Raw genomic sequence first — 24,670 nt, forward strand, 5'->3', positions numbered from 1 at the left:
AATGGGTCGGTCACAATGGTGACTTACATAACCAAGGCTTGTGGCCATGACTGTGTGGCTGTCAGGACTTATCACAGCAACTCTGAATTAGGCTACCCATTGGCCTGCAGCTAGTTTCCAGCTCGCTCTCTCCCTCACACACACACACAACATTCCAGACCAGGGGTGAACAACTCCAGTCCTTGAGGAATGAATTCCTGAGAATTTTAGATGTGTCCTTGCTCCAACACACCTAGTTAAAACCAATGTTGTCGTCAAGCTCTGCAGAAGCAAGATAACGAGCCATTCATTTGATTCAGGTGTGTTGGAGCCCATGACACATTTTAAAGTCTCAGGAATCTGGTACTGGAGTTGCCTACTCCTGTTCCAGACAGTCTGTGTTGAATCTCAATTTCCTCCCTAAACCCTTGTCCCTCATTGACTAAACTAACTGCACCTGAAAAGTGATTGAGTGAGCGAGGCTGCAATGGCTTGAAACACTAACTAGAAATGGGACAGCCCTTCGTTTTTTGGGACTTTGGGCTATATAACAGTCTCTGTGTATACTGCTTGGCCAACATTTAAAGTCAAGTATGAATGTTAAATACTCAAAACCTTAAAGTGAGTTATTTTTGTGTTCAATAAATAGATGTGCGTGTTTTGTTCTCAGCTGAACTGTTGGATTCCTGTTTATTTCCCTCCCTATAGGCTGTATGAGGTAGCTAGTGCAGTACTGCTACAATTTGAGTAATATACCATCTCACTTATTTTTAGGCTGGACTACCAAACTCAAAAACGCTACTCACTTTGTTCTTTTTCTTGTGTACACTCATTAAAATCGCTACTCCTGTGTTATTTGTGAACAAATCGAGCTGAAATTTGGTAGGTATAATCTATGGATGTGTGCGCATTGGTGCTCGGAGCCTAATTTTTGATTTGGGGCCACAAAAGAAAAAAAAAACTGAAGTCGATTTTTCATTTATTTGCAAGTAAAATATTACAACGGTTGTTGGTACCGAATCATTGGCACATACCAATATATAAATGAGGACCATTACCCTGTACGTGTCACGGGAAACCAGGGGGACCCCAGGAGCCCCATTTTTCAAATGACTACTCCTCTGTTAGTTCTCGTTAGATCAGAATGCAGTTTGGTATGAATACTTTATGAATGAATATGATGAGACACTCATAGCCTTTTCTCTAAAATAAGGTAGGGGGCCCGCATTTCCAAATTTATGGGAACATAGTTGTGTGATATATCATTTCAAATGTAATTCAACATAGATTACAATTTTACATCACACAAATTCATTTGTGTTACTTGGTGGAACCGAGTCATTTCACTGAATTCTCTGGAACGTGGTACGTGCTATTCAGTGCGGAAACGTTACGCAGGCCCGGCCGTAGTTCATCAGGATTCTAAGAGTTACCCAAACTGCATTTTAGTTGAGTCGTAAAAACAGCATCAAACATATATACAAATATACACTAAACAGCAAAAAAAGAAAATTACAAACGTACAAACTACAAAACAAGGCCATTCACACGTCACATCAGCATGTAAGGCTTAGCACAACAACTGTCTTGGACTATACAAAATATATCTATAATTACATATCCACAATTACACAAATGTAAGCATAGATTTACAATTTTTTCTTTCTTCTTTTAAAACACTAAGACATAGCTCCACATTATAACTCCTGTGTCACATAGGAGCGACAAAGACAGAAAAAGTGATTTCACCTTGTAAATTAGTGAATAGGAACGGTAATAATTATTTGCCCACAATTATCACTGTTACAATGTTTTTGTTTACTGATTCGCTTGTTTCAGTTGGCTTTTAAAGCGGCTCCAGCTGGTTACCCTGGAGATTCATGCCACACATCACAGTGCAATGAACTATGGGTAATTTCCACATGCAAAGTTTGCAGAGAAGCTCACTCACAGAAAGGGCTCAAAAAGTCAGAGAGAGATCCCTTACACACTTTATGATTTGTCAATAGGTTTAGGCCCTAGGCTGATTGTCTGGCCATTTAGGGAGACATGTTTTAATTCTGAGTACCAAAGGTCACCACTGGGGGGGCGTGTGTGATTTACATCAAGCTAAATTGGAGAGGCAGATTTGTGTTGGTGAAAGACAGAGAGACACCTGGGGGTCCATTATCATTGCATCCATTAATGACATTTGATTTTTCATATAGGGAAGCCGAACATGTCCATATTCCTCTCAGTCACTATTTTCCACTTCCAGTACAGGAAAGAAATGAAGATTAACTAGGAGGATTTAATATGAAGCAAAGCCATACATGGCGCCTCAGATTGACAGGAACTGATGATGACAGAAGTGAGAGTTAATGCACGGCTCTTCCGTCTGGAAGCCTCAGACTTTGGTTCACACTTAAGTAATCCTGACAACCATGCAGCTTGGAGCCCCTGAGTGGATGATGGGACTGGAGAATTGATGTGTTAATCAGCTTTTGATAAGTTATGGATCTGTTTAACTAATGGCAACTGGGTTGGTGCCTGCAGCAACAAATGAGCTCCTGGATTAATGTGATTTGCCTGCACTAACGCCATTTCTGATGGTTCTGAGTACACTGGAGCTGATGGAGCTGCATGTCTTCATAGAGTTAACATGAGAGTTTAGGCAGCAGCAGCACTTCTCTGTCAGATTACACCTGACAGGTTTACATGTGTGACCAAATGAATTATCATCTGCATAATGGGCTCTTATTGGGCACCACACATGCATAAATCTGACTGTCTCTGAATCAGTCAGTTGGGCATAATGAACAGTGACACAAATTAATCTTTTTACTTTATTTTATTTTGAAAATTATGCAAAGTGAAATCTGTCAGGTACAGAATGTAGATTTACAAACATTTTCAGTTTTATTTTTTAAATTACAGTTAATTGTATTAATGCAATCTTACATTATGGTTAATGTTTTTTATTGTATTTGTACATCTTTAACTGTAATTTTACATACAATTTTCTGTATATTTTTTTTTACAGGGTTATGACCATTTCCTTTTAGACAATGTAATAAGTGTAAATTAACAGTAACTAGCAGTAATTTAAAGAATTACAAGTACTTGTTAACATTTATATAGTAAAATAAAGATGTCTTGAATTAATTCATTAATTCAAACTGACATCAGTGTTTCCATATGAGCAGGCCTGCTATCAAGCTTGTGGCTAAAACTATTTGGACAGTCTTTCATGTCCACTCACTGTTGCAAGATGTGCAAAACTTCCCCACTTGAAAAGAAATCTTATGTCAGGAAGACTTCACAAGATCTAATGTTGCTAACAAAGAGAAGCTACTCTAACCTCACCCCCCTCACCCTGGGAGACTCTACAGTGAGCTCTGTGGAGTACTTCTGCTTCCTGGGGACCATCATCACTCAGGACCTCAATGTTCAGCTCCCTTATCAAAAAAGCTCAGCAGAGGATGTACTTCCTGCAGCAGCTGAAGAAGTTCAGTCTGGCAACAAAGATGATGGTGAACTTCTACAGCTCCATCATCCAGTCCATCTTCTGCTCCTCCATCACCATTTGGTACGCTGCAGCTACTGCCAAGGACAAGGTCAGACTGCAGCGTATCATCCACTCTGCAGAGAAGGTCATCGGCTGCAATCTGCCCTCCCTCCAGGACCTGTACGCCTCCAGGATTTTGAGGCGTGCAGGAAAGATTGTGGTCGACCCCTCCCACCCCGTTCATAAACTATTTCAATCTCTCCCTTCTGGAAGGAGGTTTCGGTCCATCAGGACCAGAACCTCCATACACAAAAACAGCTTCTTTCCCTCTGCCACCATCCACATGAATACACCCCAAGTCACCCACTGAACCCCCCCCGATCACCACCTCCATGATGACATTATCTGCTGCACTGTATATATATATATATATATATATATATACATATATATATATTTATCCTATTTATTCTTTATTCTCTATCTATCCTTTATTTATCCCTCATCCTTTATATTTATCATTATTATTATTGTTGTTGCTGGGTTGTTCTTTGTTTTTTTATTTATTTATTTTTTTTATTTTTTTTGTTGTTTGTTTTTGTGCACCAACTACCAAGACATATTCCTTGTACTGTCCTTAAAACTGTACATGGCCATTAAAAACATTTCTGATTCTGATTCTGATTCTTATGGCTCTCCAGAAGACACACCATCTGCAACAGCAGAACAGGGAAAATTGGGCTCCATATTTATAACACATTTTTATTATAATATATTCTGCATATTTGGAGATACTGAAACTGTAGAACTGTCCACGTCCACTGAGAATGGTGCACTTGTGAAAAAAGGTGAAACTCAAAATCTCTTGATGTTCTGCTCACATTTGTGTGACTGCTCTCACCTCAACACTGGCGCTGAAATAAAAACCAAGACTTTCAACGATGCAGACACTGCACTGAACACACTTGTCTGCACACAGGACCTTTAATACATGCAAAGTGATCATGAGCAACTTACCTATTAAGTACTCCATTCAAACTCTGCAATGCGGTTGATAATGGTCAGGACTTTCGCATTCACTGCTTTTCTTCTTTTCATGGTGCTCTACTTTGGAGCCCTTGTCAGGATTGATTTTAAAGATACCATTTAGAAAATGTCCAAAAACTGCAACTATCCGAAACAACAGAACCTGCACTTCAAGGAAGATCTGATGCCCGAGGACTGCGAAAAACGGAACCTATTCAGCTTTTAAAAGTGTTTCTAGAGAGTATTGAAAAAGAACAGCTTCCTCATACAATGTGTCAAGGATTAATCACCTTAATTCCAAAACCTTTAGTTTTAGATAATTGGCGTCCTATCACCCTACTTAATAACGATTACGAAATGTTATCTGCTTAGCAACTACATTTTAAAATGTACTGAATGATATAATTGAAGAATCTTGTTAGGAAGTGGTACCAAAGCGGCTGGGATGTGGTAGGAGGCAGACGAGGGAGACTTAATCCAGATGTAATCATTGTCTTAGCCTGTAGTGTACCCAGCTACACTGAAATCCAACCTCCCCAATAGTCCAAGACCAACTGCTTAAAGAGACTCCTGTCAGCAGGAGTCAATCAAGGCAGCTCCATCAACATAGGTAGCTCCAAGTACTTTCCCCTTAAATCAGGTAAAGAACACGGTCATTCCCAACGTCCACTTCGTACATAAATGCTACATGAAGTGCCAAATACTGTTTCTCTATAACAACGCTTATTTAAATAACATGTATCACTTAATCAAATAAACATAATTTTACCTCACTTGGTCTCACCCAGTGACATCATCAGTGACATCACTGGAGATGTCACCCAGTGTATAAATGCAGGAAATGGTGGTATCCACTTTCCCTTTGTCCCTGGAACACATGGTGGTGCAGGTAAGTAACAAAGAACACTCAGTAATTAAACAGTAATGCTAAACTAGTACACAATATGAAAATGATGGTACAAATGGTGTGTTCTCACCCACTTTGTCACACTCCCTCCCCCTTACGGCCGTGACTCCTCGGAGTCACGGGACAGGAAGTCAGCAATGTTATTCTTGTTCCCCGGCCTATACTGGACCTGAAACCGATAAGGCTGAAGAGACAAAGACCATCTGGTAATTCTGGCATTAGTGTCTTTCATTGTGTAAATCCACTGCAATGCTCTATGATCAGTCTCAAGTACAAACTCTTTGCCAATGAGATAATACTTTAAGGTGTCTAAAGTCCATTTAATGGCCAGAACTTCCTTTTACACTGTTGAGTACCTAATTTCCCTTGGGAAGAGTTTTAGGCTGCACAGGAAACTGGGTCCCATCCTTTTCTTGCAGTAAAACGGCTCCAAGACCCACTCCAGATGCATCTGTTTGTACCGTAAAGGGCAGATTGAAATCTGGACATTGCACAACAGGGTCTTGACACAGACAGTTTTTCAACTCATTGAACGCATTCTCACTTTCTTGTGTCCACTTAACCCTTACTAGGCTGGTTTTGCGAATCCTGTCCGTTAGTACAGCAGATCTTGAAGAGAAGTCGGGGATGAGCCGGCGATACCAGCCAACTAACCCCAAGAATGACCGTAACCTCCTCTTTGTGTTAGGCAGTGGTGAAGTTGCAATTTTCCCTACCTGTGGGCGAATGCCTCCGCCCCCAATCACATAACCCAGGTACTGAACCTCAGACTTGGCAATGTGACACTTCTTAGCATTGATGACAACACCAGCAGCCTGGATACGGTGAAAGACATCAGCGAGATGTTGCACATGCTCCTCCCAGGTCTGGCTAAAGATAACAATGTCATCAATGTAGGTCGCTGCATAGTCATCCGCTCCTCTCAATACTGCATCCACCAATCTCTGAAACGTTGCTGGGGCTCCATGTAAACCAAAGGGCATCACTCTGAATCTGAACAGGCCACTGGGAACTCTGAATTTTGTCAAGTCCTTTGAAGCTTCTGCTAAAGGTACTTGCCAGTACCCTTTGCAGAGGTCAAGGGTCGTCAGAAAGTTGGCATTTCCCAAGCATTCAATGAGATCATCAACCCTGGGCATAGGATAGGGGTCAAAGGCCAACACAGCATTCAGTTTTGAAAAGTTCACACAAAATCTCAAAGCAGTGTCATCTTTCTTTGGAACCAACACAACAGGACTACACCACTCACTGTGAGATGATTCCTGTAGCCAGCATATCCTCAACCGCTTTCTTCAGTTCAGGAACCAGTTTGGCTGGAATTCGGCATGTAGTGTCCCTGATCGGTTGCTGTTCTTGTGAATACAGACGGATCTGATGTTCAATGAGGTCTGCACGGCCTGGCTTCAGACTAAACAGCTCTTTCGCCATGTAGATTTGTAGCTCCTCATCTTTCCCTGCTGTAAGGTGACTTAGATCTGGAAACACTAGAGTCTCAGATGAAGAAGGAAAATACTGCTCCTGTGGGTCTTCCTCATCAACCACTGTGCATGCCCACAAGGAGGTTGCCTGTTCTGGTTGGTCTAGCCACTCTTTCAGAAGGTTCACATGAAACACTTCATGCTTTCTATGGCGATCTGGTACGTGACTGGGCCAATCTTTTTATTAATTTTATATGGCCCCTGCCACTTTGCAAGAAGCCCACTTTCGGATGTCAGTTGCAAAAGGAGAACCTTTTGGCCTTCCCGGAAAACCTTCCTCCTTGAAGCTTTGTCATAACTTTGCTTCTGACGCTGCTCCTCCATGAACCGCCACCTTAACGTGGTGGAGGGGTTTGAGTACCCGAATGATCCTGGGAGCTATGTTATCGGGGGCTTAATGTCCCTGGTAGTGTCTCCCAAGGCAAACAGGTCCCAGGTGACGGGTCCGACTAAGAGCGGTTCAATAGCCATATATGTATATTAAAAAACAAAGGCAGTTCACGTCGCCCGGATTGGCGCTACCGGGGCCCCACCTTGGAGCCAGGCCCGGGGTTGGGGCTCGAGTGCGAGCGCCTTGTGGCCGGGGCTTTGCCCACGGGCCCCGGCCGGGCAGAGCCCGAAAGGACGACGTGGGCCCGCCCTCCCGTAGGCCCACCACCCGCAGGAGGGATCATATGAGGCCGGTGCAGTGTGGATCGGGCAGTCGTCCAGGGCGGGGGCCTTGGCGATCTGATCCCCGGCTACAGAAGCTAGCGTTAGGGACGTGGAATGTCACCTCTCTGGCGGGGAAGGAGCCTGAGCTTGTGTGCGAGGTGGAGAAGTTCGGACTAGATATAGTCGGTCTCACCTCGACCCATAACAAGGGCTCTGGAACCAGCCTTCTCGACAGGGGTTGGACTCTCTTCTACTCTGGAGTCGCCAATGGTGAGAGGCGCCGGGCCGGGGTGGCTATACTTCTTGCCCCCCGACTTAGTGGAGTTTACCCCGGTAGATGAGAGGGTAGCCTCCCTCCGCCTTCGGGTGGGGGGACGGATCATGACTGTTGTTTGTGCCTATGGGCCAAACAGCAGCTCAGAGTATCCACCTTTCTTGGATTCCTTAGAGGGAGTACTGGAGAGTGCTCCTTCTGGGGATTCCCTCGTTCTGCTGGGGGACTTCAACGCTCACGTTGGCAGCGACAGTGAGACCTGGAGGGGCCTGATTGGGAGGAACGGCCCCCCTGATCGGAACCCGAGCGGTGTTTTGTTGTTGGACTTCTGTGCTCATCACAGATTGTCCATAACAAACACCATGTTCAAGCATAAGGGTGTCCATATGTGCACTTGGCACCAGGACACCCTAGGCCGCAGTTCAATGATCGACTTCGTAGTCGTGTCATCGGACTTGCGGCCGCATGTCTTGGACACTCGGGTAAAGAGAGGGGCGGAGCTGTCAACTAATCACCACCTGGTGGTGAGTTGGCTCCGATGGCGGGGGAGGATGCCAGTTAGACCTGGCAGACCCAAACGTATAGTGAGGGTCTGCTGGGAACGCCTGGCAGAGTCTCCCGTCAGAAGGAGCTTCAACTCCCACCTCCGGGAAAACTTCAACCATGTCTTGGAGGAGGCGGGGGACATTGAGTCCGAGTGGGCCATGTTCTGTGCCTCTGTTGCTGAGGCGGCTGATCAGTGCTGTGGTCGCAAGGTAGTCGGTGCCTGTCGTGGCGACAATACCCAAACCCGTTGGTGGACACCGGGGGTGAGGGATGCCGTCAAGCTGAAGAAGGAGTCCTACCGGGCCTTTTTGGCCTGTGGGACTCCGGAGGCAGCAGACAGGTACCGACGGGCCAAGCGAAGTGCAGCCACGGCGGTCGCCGAGGCAAAAGCCCGGACATGGGAGGAGTTTGGTGAGGCCATGGAGAACGACTTCCGGACGGCTTCGAAGAGATTCTGGACCACTATCCGGCGTCTCAGGAGGGGGTCATCTGAGTTATTTATTGATAACTCTGATCCTTTTGTTACGGTCCGGTGTGGGTGTGGACCCAAATGCAGAAAAAGGAGGCAGGATCAATGCATAGCGTTCTTGGAACCAGTCCATCCTTTTATTATCAAAACAAAACTTAAATCCAAAAAGACAGGAGGTACAGGGAGCAAAGACCAGACGCAGCAGGACACGAGGAGGGAAGACAACATACACAATCACAATGATTCCCCAGTCATACTGTGTCCAAGCACTCAGCTAAATAGTTAGGGAAGCTTGATTGGGAATGGCCCACACCTGGGAGAAAACATGAGGGAGCTAATCAGGCACCAACCAAGCACACAGACATCACTGAGGGTGGAGCCACAAGTAGGAACACCTGAAACACAGACAAGACTAGATGATTAGACTCAAACCGAATAAACAAAGACACCTAATAACTTAAAAAGGACCCCAAGGGCTAAATAAACAGAACCTGACATAACCCCCCCCTTAAGGAGCGGGTTCTAAACACTCCAAATCAAAACACCAAGACAGGGAGGGTGGTGGGGGACCTGGAGGAGGGTTGAAACAGTTCCGGCGGCCTCCCATGAGGCGGCACGGGTGAGGAAGAGGAGCAGGAGTCCGGCGGCCTTCCATGAGGCGGCGCGTGCGAGGCAGAGGAGCAGGAGTCCGGCGGCCTCCCATGAGGCGGCGCGGGCGAGGCAGAGGAGCAGGAGTCCGGCGGCCTCCCATGAGGAGGCCCGGGCGAGGCAGAGGAGCAGGAGTCCGGCGGCCTCCCATGAGGTGGCGCGGACGAGGCCGAGGAGCAGGAGTCCGGCGGCCTCCCATGAGGTGGCGCGGACGAGGCCGAGGAGCAGGATTCGAGCGGCCTCCCATGAGAGGGCACAGGCGAGACAGCCGGTGACACCTCCGGCGAGCCAGGCGAAGAGGGCTCTGGAAAGCTTGACATTGGCGGCCTGGTGCGGGGAGCCGGCGCTGGCGGCGACGTTGGCGAAAACGGAACGCTGTTTGTTCTGTATTTGCATAAATAACGAGAACACTAGACATGTCCGTCAGCCCGTCACACACAAAAACGCAGAAAATGCCAAGGCCAGTATCATCGTTGTGGTGGGATCTACGTAGGACCCCCGCTCTTCATGGTGGGTCCTGTGTGTGCATGGATGTGAGTGTGTGGTGCTTTCAGGGACTGTTGGAGAGTAGAGAGACGACACACACCAGCACTGCTCTAACCCTAAACATGTCCAATTTTAGAGAGTTTTCAGTGTCACACGGTCAAACAGCCTCAGGAGAACAACACTGTAGATATGAACAATCATCCATCATCTCCTGAGGATGATACAGTAAGACACAACATGGTTGGACTGATTTAATAGACTACTGGGATTTGATTTAATGTTTAGGATGTAGAGGATTTAAAGTTAAATGAAAGATCATTTATTTATTATTACAGTAGGATTAGGTAATATAAATAGGCATATTATGTATAGCCTTTTAACAAAAATCATACTGATAGGTGGAGGAGGTCATGTCTGACAGATACCACGGCACACTTCTTGACCACTTGGGTCAGAGAACAGTTTCCTCCTTTTTCCCTTTCAAACAAAGAGCTGAGAGCAGGAATTTACGACTGTTTGTCCTAAACACCTCTACCCGTCTTCATTGGAGTCATAGGAATCTGTGACAACGTTTGGACAGGTAATTATCAAAGACGTTTTATTTCTCAACAATGACTGTGTTAGTTTTAGCCTTTGCTAAGCTACTTATGCTTCGACTACGCTTGCATAAGTACAGCAGATAATAGCAATAAGTTGATTTTGATTATTATTATAGATGTTCTTAAGGCTGACTCTCTGTGCACATCCGTGATCGTGCTGCTGGTGGGAGTCAATAGGACCAGAATATCAGCGCAAGTTTGTGTCAAATTTACATGTGTCCTGATGTCATTCCATCTATCTATATTTGTACCAAGGACTCACTGTGTGTGTGACTGAAGGGATGCTGTTGTATTTAAATAAACATATGTTTGTGTCCTCTTCATCATGCTGTTCAACTTGTGTTAGTGCTGTTATTAATGATCAACAACCCATGACACCTTATTGACCCACATTTGTTTTATACCTAGTGCTGTTGTTTGATTTGTTTTAATAAACTGTTTGACTTCAGGAAATCTCAATTGCATTATTTCTGCTGTGGGAGACGTTAAAATCTCAGTTATTAATCTAACAGAACGTGTAACTGTGTCACATCCTGCTGCTCTTTCGGAAGGTAAACGCTCTGTCACATTTCACAACGTATTTACATGAGTTCTTTGTTTTTTCGCCGAAACGTCTTCATCCATCATCTCTTTTCTGAGTTGTTTCTGGGTTTGTTGCTGCTGTCGGCACTAATTTCGCAAGAACTGCCACCCAGGCCATTTCAGGTGGAAGTTCTCACGAGGCTGGTGACGGCGTTCAGTTTAGTGAGGCATCTTTTAATTATTGCTACATTAAAATACGGGATATTTACGGGAAAATACTAATACGGAAAGATAGCGGGAAAGAGTGGTAAAATACGCGAGTTTCCCGGCCAAAACGGGATACTTGACAGGTATGGCTCTGTCACGTGACGGCGTGACGTGAAGATGTACAATGTAATCACGTAACCATAACAATCACGCTAAAGTAAGCATGTAGCCAATTGTTATATGACACATCATGACGTAGTATTCATGAAAAATGTAGGATTAGTACAACCAGCGGTGTTGCCAGATATACATTACGTTTTAAAATCCAAAGACACAGAAAAACCCTCAAACATCTTGGCGAAAAACAGCCCAATCTGGCAACAATGACTTGTCGCATTGTTTCAGATTCAGTGGAATTTGTTTTGTTCTTCACCAGCCAAAATGGCTAGTAACGCAACAATGTTACCCGCCAAAGTTAATTTTTACCCGCAATTGGCGTGTTGGCCCTGTGGGTTAGCCCTGCCTGTGACTGCAGTTGAACATGTTATTCAGAAATGTAAGGTCCACAGGACTGTAGCTAACCTCGACGTGGCTGCGAGACAGATGACTTGCTCAGTGAATGTCTCAGACAATGGGGAACAGAAGATGAGGTGCTGGAGGTGCTGGAGGCCAATGAGACAATCCAGCACATAACTGCAGGGTGTAAGATGCTGGCAGGGAAAGCTTACATGGAGCGCCATAACCAAGTCACTGGTATAGTGTACAGGAACATCTGTGCAGAGTATGGGCTGGAAACCCCAAGGTCAAAGTGGGAAACACCTCCAAAGGTGGTAGAGAATGACCAAGCCAAGATCCTGTGGGACTTCCAGATACAGACGGACAGAATGGTAATGGCGAACCAACCAGACATTGTGGTGGTGGACAAAGAGCAGAGGAAAGCTGTTGTGGTTGACATAGCAATACCAAGCGACTTCAACATCAGGAAAAAGGAACACGAGAAACTAGAGAAATACCAGGGGCTCAGAGAAGATTTGGAGAAAACCTGGAGGGTGAAGGCATCAGTGGTGCCCGTGGTCATTGGGGCACTCGGGGCAGTGACCCCCAAACTGGAGGAGTGGCTCCAGCAGATCCCAGGAAATACATCAGACATTTCGGTCCAGAAAAGTGCAGTTCTAGGAACAGCAAAGATACTGCGCAGAACCCTCAAGCTCCCAGGCCTCTGGTAGAGGACCCGAGCTTGGAGGAAAAAAGAGGAAGAGTTTTTATATATATATATATATATATATATATATATATTCAATAAACCACTCAAATATAATAGACCAGATTTAGGTTAGGTTTAGGATTAGATTTAGGTTATAACCCAATATCGCAACAATTTTTAGGGTTAGGGTTAGGTTTAGGTTTAGTCTTAGTCGCGCTACCTAGACTGGCCAAATAGGGGCACTGCGTACGGATAGAATGGCCAATGACCATTGTGGAAATAGATATTTCCACAATGGTCTTTTTTATTTCATAATGTCCTTTTTCACAATGACCTTTTCATTTCATAATGTCATTTTTCAGCAGAATGTCAATCAAAGCTAGTGGGTTGGACCTCGACTTGATCGTTTAAGATCGATTCGTTTTCCTGGACATTGGTCACGGCCGTTTTTTGACCGACACAGTGGTAGCAATGGGAGGGAATATAAATAAAAGTATTATTAATAATGAAAAAGAAATAAAGCAAGAAAAGTGCAGTGAGATGTGTCTGGCTTGAATGTATGGCAGCTCTGTTCCTGTGGTGTGTGAATGGGTAGATATGTAAAGCACTTTGTGACCTCTGTCTGTGAAAGGTGCTATAGAAATAAACATTACTTACTTACTTACTTCATTTTGAGTGAGGGAGCGGGTGCATGCGCGTGATTGCGTGTCAGTGGAGCAGTGTGTGTATGTGTTAAGACCTGGGTTCAGTCCATTACGGTGACCGTGACAGGTAGCGAGGTTTATGTTTACAGTGCAGGTAGTTAATAAAGTACAGCTGTCCAACACCAACACTATAGTATAAAAGCTGTAGCTAACACATTTTCATTATTTATCTCATTTTTCTCATATTTAGCACATTTTCCTACATTTAACACAACATTTAACAACATATATAGAGGTAAAAAAAAGCATTAAATCTAAATGGTATATGTTGTGCTGTAACTGTTTTACAGTTGTTGATATTGAACGTTACCTAGAGCTGTTGTTGGGATCAGCCAATGGAGTGTGTGTTGAGTCACGTGTTGGGTCGCAGCCGAGTGACGGTGTGGGAAATGTAAAAATAAACTATCAAAGTGATGACGCGTGTCAGAAGTGGGATGCACCTAAACCGAGGTTCCATCATGGTCTTCCGCGGATAGAGAGGGGAAAGCATTGCTATGGCAAGTGACAGTGAGGACGAGCAGGGCCAGGTCAGAGTTAGCAGGAGGGCTAGCGCACCCAGTGCTACATTTAGCATCCAACCAGTGGATGAATCCGGTGGATTCGTGGATCCGGAGGTTTGAAAGGTTCAGGCAAGCAAGCAATCTGTCTTCAAGCTGTAGGAGGATGACCTTGGACAAGGAGTGATAAAAATTATAATATTAATTATTATTAATATTACAGTAATTTGCCAAGAGGTGCCATCTGAAAATGAGTTAAAGTGTTTCAGATCACTTACTTCGTTATTAATACCTTGTCATCCAGGGTTGTGAACTCTTGTCAAGACTGTCTACTCTCCATATAACAAACCTTATGATTGTAATATTTTCATAAACCACAGACAACTTCTCAAAGTATAAACATTTATTAATCAAAACAAGTTAAAACATACTAACACAATAAAGATAAAAGAGTGCTACGCTCACTAAACTAAGGATAAATGTATATACACTTTAAAGGTAAAAGCTTAGTAGAGAAAGAAGGAAAGAAAAAAGAAAAGTAGCATGAATTCAGTGTGTGTGTGTGTGTGTGTGTGTGTGTGTGTGTGTGTGTGTGTGTGTGAGCTATGATAAGATCAGTTTGGAATCATGTGGCTGCAATTATTTTAGGCCCAATTAGAATTTGAGATCCAGAGTACCTCGGTTCTGATGGGTCTGAAGCAGCAAAGCGTGGCTCTGGACCGCTTTGCCCCGAAAGGGTCCTTTTCTGGACCTGGTTCTGGCCTGTGTTAAGCTGGTCGGTTCTGTTCCTTGTTCAGCACGTTTCACAGCTCTTTCAGTCAGCAGGTTTCCACTGGTTCTGAGTTGTGTTAGACCTGTCTGGCATTTGTTCAGTGTGTGCAGGCTTTGTTCTTGTGGTTCAGTGTTCAGCTCCTTCAGGCTAGGTTCTAAGTTCTTGGTTCAGTGTTCAGGATCTTCAGTTGGAACAGGAGGTTTTATCTCTGGACGCTCAAGCTTGTTTAAAAGGTCTAATGAAAGAAAACACTTTGTTACAAAGAAAATAAAAGATTAAAGAAGACGTAAATAACACTGCAGTGGGAATCTTAGCGGCCAGCATCAAAATCCAATGATTTGAATTTTGCGCTTCGATTTTATCACGGTCTAAGCGATTCTATTGGTCGACGTGTTTTCGGGAGCCAATTAGATTGCTTTGGATGTTTTGTGGGTTGTGGCTATCATGTATGTGTGATGAGAAGAATGAATGAGAAACATTTTGGGACAAGAAATATGAATATAACTCAGAAACCAGTTAGATTATAACTTCCAAAATGAGACGAAAGCAGAGATAATATTTTCCCGGTTATTCTGGCACCAAACATGATATACTTTATGCAAAGTAGGAACACTTTTACTGTAAAAACAATTCTATAATCTTATTCTAAGGATGTCCTTGATTTAGGATGTTTCATTGTTAATTCTTGGAAAAAGTAGAGCACAAAGGAAAAAGATTCTGCCATGTGCTTCAAGGAGCAGTGGGGGAAGAAAGAAATTCCTGTACTCAGCCCCTTTGTCTCTGTTTGAAAGGGAAAAAGGAGGAAACTGTTCTCTGACCAAAGTGGTCAAGAAGTGTGCCGTGGTATCTGTCATAGACATGACCTCCTACAAAGCTCACAAGAAAACCAGGTAAATACCTTAATTTACTGCATGGGAGACGAAGCAGATTACATCTTAAGAGGGTTGAAGCTAAACGATGCCGATCAACATGTATACGCTAAAGTGAAGGAGGGCTTTCAAAACTTTTTTGTAGTTACGCTTCAACATGAGGAAACATGAGGCAAATGAGACTGTAGATGCATTTGTCACTGCCCTGCATGCACTAGCAGAACATTGTAATTATGGACAATTGCATGAGGAGCTGATCCGAGACAGGATAGTCGTTGGGCTGGCTAAGAGACTTTCAGAACGTATGCAAATGGAGAAGGATTTGGACCTTGAGAAAGCTATAAATATGGCAAGACATTCAGAAGAAATAAAGAAACAACAAAGCATGTTGAGGAGTGATGCTACTACTCTGATGCAGGTGGATGCAAACTCCTTGGACAGAGTTTTAAAAGGGAAGCAGCAGCCTGAAAATGTACATAACAAGCATAAACATATGGGAGTGAAATCACCTCTCTACAACAAAAGCAAAAGTTCACAAAGCTCTCAGTGTTACAAATGCAGGGGTCCACGACATTCCAAAGAAGAGTGTCCTGCGAATGATGCAAAATGTAGATGATGTGGAAAAAAATGCCACTGTGTTTGTTGCACAGTGAATGCGGTTCAAAGAATAGAAGAAGAACAGGAAATGGGATATTTCCTGGGCGCTGTGACAAATGATAACACTGCATGGACGGCTAATATTAAAATTAAGGAGGAGCTCCAGCAGATGGAAAAGCTTGGTGTCATCAGCCGGGTGAAAGGGCCGACTGACTGGTGTGCCGGCATGGTGGTCGTGCCAAAGAAAGACAGCGAAAAGCTGCGGGTGTGTGTGGACTTCACAGGGTTAAATGAGTATGTATGCAGAGAGAAATACATTTTACCCTCAGTCGAACAGACTCTTGGAATGTTAACGGGGGCAAAGGTGTTAAGCAAGCTGGACACTAACATGGGGTTCTGGCAGGTTCCCCTGACAAGAAAGTCTGCAAAATTTACTACATTTATCACACCTTTTGGACAATTTTATTTTAATCGTCTACCCTTCGGCATAAATTCAACACCTGAACACCAGCACCATGGCTGAAATTATCGAGGGGCTTGAGGGTGTTGTGTGCCACATTGACGACCTGCTGATATGGGGTCAGGACCAAGCTGAGCATGACATACGTCTACATGATGTGCTACGTTGTTTGGAAAAGGCAGGCATTACCCAGAATGTAGAGAAGTGTGAGGTCACAACTAATAAGGTGGCTTTCCTGGGTCACATCCTCTCTGACTCTGGCATCAGCCCCGACCCGAGGAAAACGGAGGCCATTACAGAGATGCAGGAGCCTACAAATGTTAGTGAATTGAGGAGTTTCCTGGGTATGGTAAACCAAGTTGGTAAATTCATTCCTCAACTGGCAGAAAATGATAAAGCACTCCATGATTTCCTCTCCAAAAAGAACTATTGGGTGAGGGGTGCAGACCAGGAGAGGGCATTTAAAGTGCTGAAAGAAGCTCTATCCTCTTCACCTGTTTTGGCCATGTACGATCCCAGCAGAGACACTAAGGTTTCGGCGGATGCATCATCATATAGCTTAGGTGGTGTTCTTCTCCAAAGAGAAGGGGGAGGATGGCGGCCTGTAGCCTATGCATCGCGGTCACTCTCTCCAACTGAACAGCGTTATTCGCAAATCGAAAAGGAGTCCCTGGCTGAAGCCTGTGAGCGCGTCAGAGATTTCCTCATTGGCAAAAGATTTTGCCTGGAGACAGACCATAAGCCTCTTGTTTCGCTATTGGGAGCACAACATTTGGATACTTTACCACCGAGAATCCAGCATTTCAGGATGAGGCTTATGGGGTACTTGTATGACATAGTGCATGTGCCAGGAAAACTACTCTGGACAGCAGACACTTTGTCCCGTGCACCTTTAAAAGCAGGCATAACCTCAGAAGACCAAGAACTGTTGGAGAGTACAAACATATATGTAGCCTGTATAATGGAAACCTTACCAGTCAGTGCTACATACATAGAAACTCTGAAAGAGCAGCTGAAAGCAGACAGCATTTGTTCTAAGGTAATGAGGCTGTGTACTGAAGGATGGCCGACATATGTGAAACAAGAACCTTGGCTGAAACATTACTGGGTAGAGCGAGCTACGCTCACAGTAAAAGAAGATTTGCTGCTTGAAGACACTCGACTTGTGATCCCTGCGTCAATGCGCAATGATGTCCTTGTTAAAATCCACGAAGGACACCAGGGGGTTGTTAAATGCAAGGCACGAGTTCGACACAGTGTATGGTGGCCTGGACTCAGTCAGCAAATTTCTGAGATGGTTCTAAAGTGCAGAGCATATCTGGATGAACACCAAAATCACAACGACCCTCTCTTACCTTCAGAATGTCCAGAAAGGCCATGGCAAAAATGGCCACAGATCTCTTTGAGCTTAAGGGGAATACATATCTTTTGGTTGTGGATTATTTTTCCAGGTTCATCGCTCATTTATGTCACACTAAATCTGATGATGTCATTACTCACTGATGTCACTGATGTAAAAGCATCTGGTACCATGATTCAGAACCACTCCACTCCGAGATCCTATCTCGTTGGTCTACCTCAAGGGACTGTGAGGCAGAACAGATTGCATCTCATACCTCTGCAGGACAAAAGTGCCCCACAGCAACTGGTCCCAGATCCATAGCCAGATGAGCCGCTGGTGACACCTGCTGGGGAATCGCTAGTTCAGGTTTCACCTGGAAACACCCCAACTCTCACAACAAGATGTGGGAGGGCTGTAGTAAGACCTACCAGGCTTAACCTGTGAACCTCAAAAGGTTGAAGGGAGAAGAAAAAAGAAAAAAAAATGTGTATGCAGATGTTTTGTTCTTGGGTAAATTGTTTGTTCAAAAGTTTGAATAATGTATGCTTATGGGATCCAGTTATAAGGATTGGATGATAAGTATAATAAGTGTCTAACCTTGTTTACATTTTCAGGACTAAGATCTTCTTTATTGTGTGAAAACGAAATGCTTTGTCTTTGTTTGAAAAAAAGGGCGATGTGCTGTAATTGTTTTACAGTTGTTGATATTGAACGTTACCTAGAGCTGTTGTTGGGATCAGCCAATGGAGTGTGTGTGTTGAGTCACATGTTGGGTCGCAGCCGAGTGACGGTGTGGGAAGTGTAAAAATAAAGTATCAAAGTGATGACACGCTGTCCGACTCTTGTTTGCGTTCCTCCAAAGAGTAGAAGACGCGACATATGTTATATCTAAATGTTGAATCTATATCTAAATATTTAATCTAAATCTAAATTTTAAATGTAAATCTAAATATCAAATCTAAATCTAAATGTTTAATTCTAAATGTAAATATTATATGTTAAATATAAATGTTATATATCATATTTAAATGTTTAATCTTATATCTAAATGATAAATGTTAAATCTAAATGTTTATTGTAAATGTTATATATCATATCTAAATCTAAATTTTAAATCTAAATCTAAATTTAAATCTAAATCTAAATGTTTAAATCTAAATGTTATATATCATATCTAAATCTAAATATTAAATCTAAATCTAAATGTTTAAATCTAAATGTTATATAGCATATCTAAATGTTTAATCTTATATCTAAATGTTAAATCTAAATGTTATATAACATATCTAAATGCTAAATATTATATCTAAATCTAAATATTAAACCTAAATCTAAATGTTACATATATCTAAATGCTTAATATTATATCTAAATATTAAACCTAAATCTAAATGTAAATATTATATGTTAAATCTAAATGTTACATATCATATCTAAATGCTTAATCTTATATCTAAATGATAAATGTTAAATCTAAATATTATATCTAAATGTTTAAATCTAAATGTTAAATCTAAATCTAAGTGTTGATGTTTCGCACATATGGTAATTGACCCCGCCCCTTGTAACCTCAACCAATACACAAGCAGAGACGCACACAGCCGCTCCCACACGCCCCTTCACCGATGCCTGCCTGGGTGATATGTATGGCTGGTTCTCTCCCGGCGGCAGAGATCGAGCCCGCAGTCATGGCAGGTGTACGAGCTGCACTTCACAGTACACTCTTAACAGTGCAACACAGTTATTAAAATGTATTTTAATGCTGTATTTTGTCAATGTTTGTTAATTTGGTCATTTCTATCAGAAAAGAAGACATGAGGATCCTCCTCACCCTACTGGACCCCATCAGTTCTCACGTTCGCCGGACCAGACGTTTCAGAGGGAGGCAATAATTTGCTCAGGGACCTAACTTTGTGTGCCACATAGACTCATACGACAAACTGAAGCCATCTGTGATATGCATAATGGCTGCATTGACGGGTTCTCGCGCAACATCATTTGGCTGCGGGCCACCCTCACTAACAGTGACCCAAAAGTTATCGGGGGGTATTTGTGGAAGCAGTGGAGCGATGTGGGGGCTGCCCCAGGCTCGTATAAACTGACATGGGCACTGAGAACGTAGTGGTCAGAGACATTCAGCAGTATTTATGGAGAAATGACGTGGATGACAGAGCAGCGGAGAGAAGCTACATCACAGGGGCAAGTACTGCGAACCAGAGAATTGAGAGCTGGTGGGGAGTAATGAGAAAAGAAGTAATCGAACCCTGGATCACGCTTCTAGCAGTACTGAAGGATGAGGGATTCTTCGCTGGGGATTTTGTTGACAAAGCTTTGTCACAGTTCTGCTTCATGCCATTCATTCAGGTAAATAGCCAATATTGTGATCACAGCAAGAAACCCAGAAACTCATCAACTCTGCATTACCCTTATGTAATCTTAGAGATTTAAGCCACTGTGAGTTTATGTTTATTTAATATGTGTGATGTACTGATTCTTTAGACCACTAATTCTCAAACTGTGGTATGCGTACCACAGCAGGCTCCATCTAGTGGCATGCCAAATAATCACTTATTAAATAAAAATGCAAAAAAAAAAAGTGTTGTATTTTCCTATATTTAAACACAGTGTTAATGTTCATACTGTTTGTATCACAATGCAATTTAGGGTACTTTTATTTTCTTAACAAACATTTTCTTACCTACTGCAAAGGCATGTAGAGAATAAAGAGCACTATATTTCACTTATTGTAGTCCCTAATCACTGTTTAAAAATACACTATACCAGCTGTGACTTAATCATTATTGTTTCTTCAACAGGAGTTATTAAATGACATCCGGAGTGTTATCATAACATAATGGAATTGTGCCTTCCATTATCAGTCACAGCACATTTATAACGCTAGAAAGTTATGTGTAAAATAACTATGGGTGGTGTCATTGGAATTGTTCAAGTGTAAAGATGTATTGAATGTAACCGAGAGAATATCAACATTTTGTACAAACTTGAATGGTTTTTTCATTGGTCTGTTTTCAAAATACACCACATTGAAAAACAGAACAGGTTGTATTTTGTACAGGATAAGAATTATTATTTGTAAGTGTAAACCACTAATGTAAACAACAAACTTATTTTTAAATACCATGAAATCATCAGTCAAGGCTCACTTCCTTTTTTCTACTGGGGTTGCTACAAAAAACTGTAATAATAATATAAAACATGCTTAATCAATTGGGTTTTGGTATTTGAAGTGGAGCTGTACATATGCCTAGTCAGTGTACCTGCCGTAGACAGCGCTCAGCGTTCTCCCAGTTTGTAGAACTGTAACTGTACGCTATATTTAGAATATTTTCAGCTCTTCACCTGCTCATAAAGTAGTCGTTTCATGTGGCACTAACCAGTGTAATACAGGGTGCAACAGGCACAGATGTACTTTAGGTGTAGGAGTACGGGAGTTTAGTGTCAAAAGAAACAGCTGTTTTCCCACCAGGTGAAGCAATGAAAATAATCAAATATAGTGTACAGGTAACCTGGTGTACTCTTTTGAGGTGGGACTTTTGGTGACTAAAATATGTTTTGTGTCCACTGAATTAAAGTCCTCCAAAGCCTTCAGAAGGACAGATCTTCCTTCTTGTGATATGTACAGCAATAAGGAATCCTTAAAACTACTGGTTGTCGAGCCATACAGCACTTCTTCGAGAAATGGTATTGCAAGTTGTACTGGGAAGTAACCGGCTTGTTTCCACCCTACTACAAATACGCTAGCTACAGCCTGCCATTCTTCACACTGAAAGTCATGTCTGATGAAGGGGACTTTCACCTCAACTCCCAGTGTGCAGCTGTCATAGAAATCCATCCAAAATTCTGTCAGGCAGTCTCGCAAAACACCATTTCCTTGCCCCTGTTCAAGCTCTCCATTTGGTCAACGCATTTTGATGTTGACCTCAGATGCAATCATTTATGGGTCCTTGAAGGTACTGATCAAGTGAGTGAGACAGTGACCTCTTCTTACGATAAGCGTTACAGAAAAGATTGTGTTTCAGGAAGTGCTTGAGCTGGAACACTGGCCTCCCCTGCAAGCACCGGTGACAGAGCCACTGTTTGATGAGGTGCATCATCCTCTTTTTCTGAAAAAAGTGTTTCGAGGTTTGATTAATCCACTGTTACATAACTTAAATCCCCACTTATAATAATAACTGCATCAGAATCTTTGCTTTCGCCCAGAATTAGCAGACCATCCCATGGTAATGTGTCGTTCAATTCCAAATATTCACTTGTGGAAGCTCCATCATTAATTCCGTAGTGGTTTGGTGATTCTGAATATCTGAACAGATCCTCAATGGTCTGACTCTGTTCATTGTCAGTGAGATCTACCACTGAGGGTTGGCTTATTTTGTGATCACCCGCCTCTACTCCTGAGGGCTGCAGTCCTGTTGTTTTTTTGGTGCACAGATAAAGTCGCAGCATTCTGACTTTGCTTTGGCTATACAACTCGTCTACTGTATTGAACAAATCAACATGTATCTGTGAGTTCTCAATATGAGTTGAATAGTGTGAAAGACTTTTGTTTGTTTTTGAAAGACCTTTGGAGAAGAAAAGATTTTCAGCCTTATCTTTGATATTTGCCACTGTGTCGTCTTTGTCAATAGAAAGATGCCTCGTTCCTCCACCACTTACAGCCTTCACCTGTTTGAACCTTTCCTCTTCCTCATCAAAATCCATCCAGCCAACCTAAATTCATCTCAATTTCTGTTTGGCATTTGTATTTCCTGCCCACTGAGATGATTTTGTTTTTGGAGGCATCCCCTCTGCTCCAGTCTTTGTCGTAGCTTTGAAAGTATGAATTCTTTCCAGGATGGTGATTTTTGTCTGCAAAAGGCCACAGTGGAGACTCTATCTTCAACTTTGGGATGTACTTTGCCAGGTCACTGTCTGTCATTAACAAAATGACAGTTTCATCAATCTGTATAAATAAAATATACTCCAAGTCAATAAATAAATGAATTAGTACATACAAATGCATAATATAGAATGCCAATGGATATTTAAAGGAAGTTAAGAATATAAGGCTCTATTCTCCAATCTGGACTTAAGCGCTTTTTGCACGCCTGCAATTACGTGCTTCTCTCCTACTCATATTCTCCAGTCCAGGCTGCGGACACGGAGCCAAAAAGTGTGTATGTGTGAATGATGGCAGGCTGAAGGAAAGGAGGTGGTGATGTAATTTTATTGGGCTGTCTTGAAATCACGGAACCTGGAGTTTTCCCAATGCTTGTAAATGTGATTGAAATCCGTGAAAATGATAAAGTTATTGATTAAATTATGTCTCCGCTATTATTATTATGTCGCTAAAAGCAACACTGATGCTGCAAATACAGTATAAATGTATATATTTATTATACCATTTGGTGCACTCTCAATACATCCTGTTTATTTCTGGTGACAGCTGCACATTGTAAAGCTCTGAAACTTTAACCTTGATGCAGCTGATTTAAACATTAAACTGAGGAACTGACTTTAGCTCTGACACTGTCCCATTAAATCATGTTAGTCTTTTGCAAATCAAAGTGAAATTATTTTTATTGACCAGATATTATCTGTGGTAATAATAGATGAAGCAATTTTGTAATCAGTTTTCTATAAGTGTAAAACGGACTTCAGTAAATCAAGACCAAGCATGAAAACATCATCAAAGTGTTTACATAATGGTTTAAAGGAATTATAGCATATTTCATATGCAGGTAGATGTCAGACTGATCAATAATATAGTGAAATTTTAATCTTCTGTGATTTTATTGAAGGACAAGTGTCCAGAGAACACTACACCTTCAGTAGTTCAGTCAGAGCAACAACAACAACCTGCAAATCAATACAAACTAGATTCTGATCACTGATAGGCTATAGGTTCTCTTGGCAACATGATACATACAGTGAGCGCTACTCAAGGCTGGACTGGGACCAAAAAATGGTCCTGGCATAGTGGCCCACCACCATACAATATGCAAAAGCACACGATATACGATATATCTGCACTTTGTACTGTTTAAATTAAAATTCATTAAAATAAGGTGTAGCAGCCTATGTGGAAGAGAGTAACCAATTAAAAGTTTTATATGCTATTCCAATACTCTAAAGATGTTTATCTTGGGAGAGCTGACCATAGTGTCACAATTCCCGTCTTGAATAGAAAGTGGATGTCAAAGGACCACTGCTAGAGATGTTTTTTCAGTGTTTAATGAAATATAAAGTTTACTCAAATGCACAATTGTGCCCACGGTAAGACCATTTATCCATGTAAAATGATAATATAATATATACATATTCAATTCTATCTCTCTCTTACACACACACCATGGTGACCACCTCCAAACCAGCAAAGACAAGGTTGTAAACACAACTCTATAGACTCATATTATTATGCATGAATTTTGACTGAATACAATGAGTTGAGCATTTGTACACTTTAGCCTAAAATTTCCCCAAATATTATTAAGGGAAGATGTTCCAATCCGATTAACGGTCGCTTATTGAGCGTCCATCCAGTCATTTAATTCGAGACTTTTGTGCCGGTTCACGATAGGAGCTTACGGCTGGGTTGCCGATCACCTGGAACTAAAACAGCTATGACCCCATCTTGGAGGCGGAAAACAGTGGTGGACCAGAAAGTTTTCAAAATAAAAGCAGTTCAAGTAACGTGTTACACTTGTCAAAATAATCATTTAAGAACGTAGCACACCGGTGTCACGGTCTGAGTTTGCATGGTGATCTAGCCGGGTTAAAAGAAAGACACCTGTGACACGGAAAACTCTGGCTTTATGCTCAACATACCTCGCTTAGTAGTACACGCCTCAGCTCTGCTTGAAAGTGCCATGATGTGTATCCAGGCCAGGGCTGCAGCTCCTTCAGACACAAGTTTACGGCTACATATTAGCACAACAAACCAACG

General features: G+C 42.5%; 1 long non-coding RNA gene across 1 annotated transcript; it reads right to left on the reverse strand.

Annotated features, from left to right (window-relative positions):
• Nucleotides 1-11,288: 11,288 nt before the first annotated feature.
• Nucleotides 11,289-24,348, reverse strand: LOC114454135 (uncharacterized). The gene is made up of 3 exons (XR_003672518.1): nt 24,338-24,348; nt 11,871-11,874; nt 11,289-11,431 (listed from the first exon to the last, which is right to left on the reverse strand). It is a non-coding gene; the product is annotated as an uncharacterized LOC114454135 (long non-coding RNA).
• Nucleotides 24,349-24,670: the final 322 nt, after the last annotated feature.

This window comes from Gouania willdenowi, chromosome 3, assembly GCF_900634775.1.
Source record: "Gouania willdenowi chromosome 3, fGouWil2.1, whole genome shotgun sequence".
NCBI lineage: Eukaryota > Metazoa > Chordata > Actinopteri > Blenniiformes > Gobiesocidae > Gouania > Gouania willdenowi.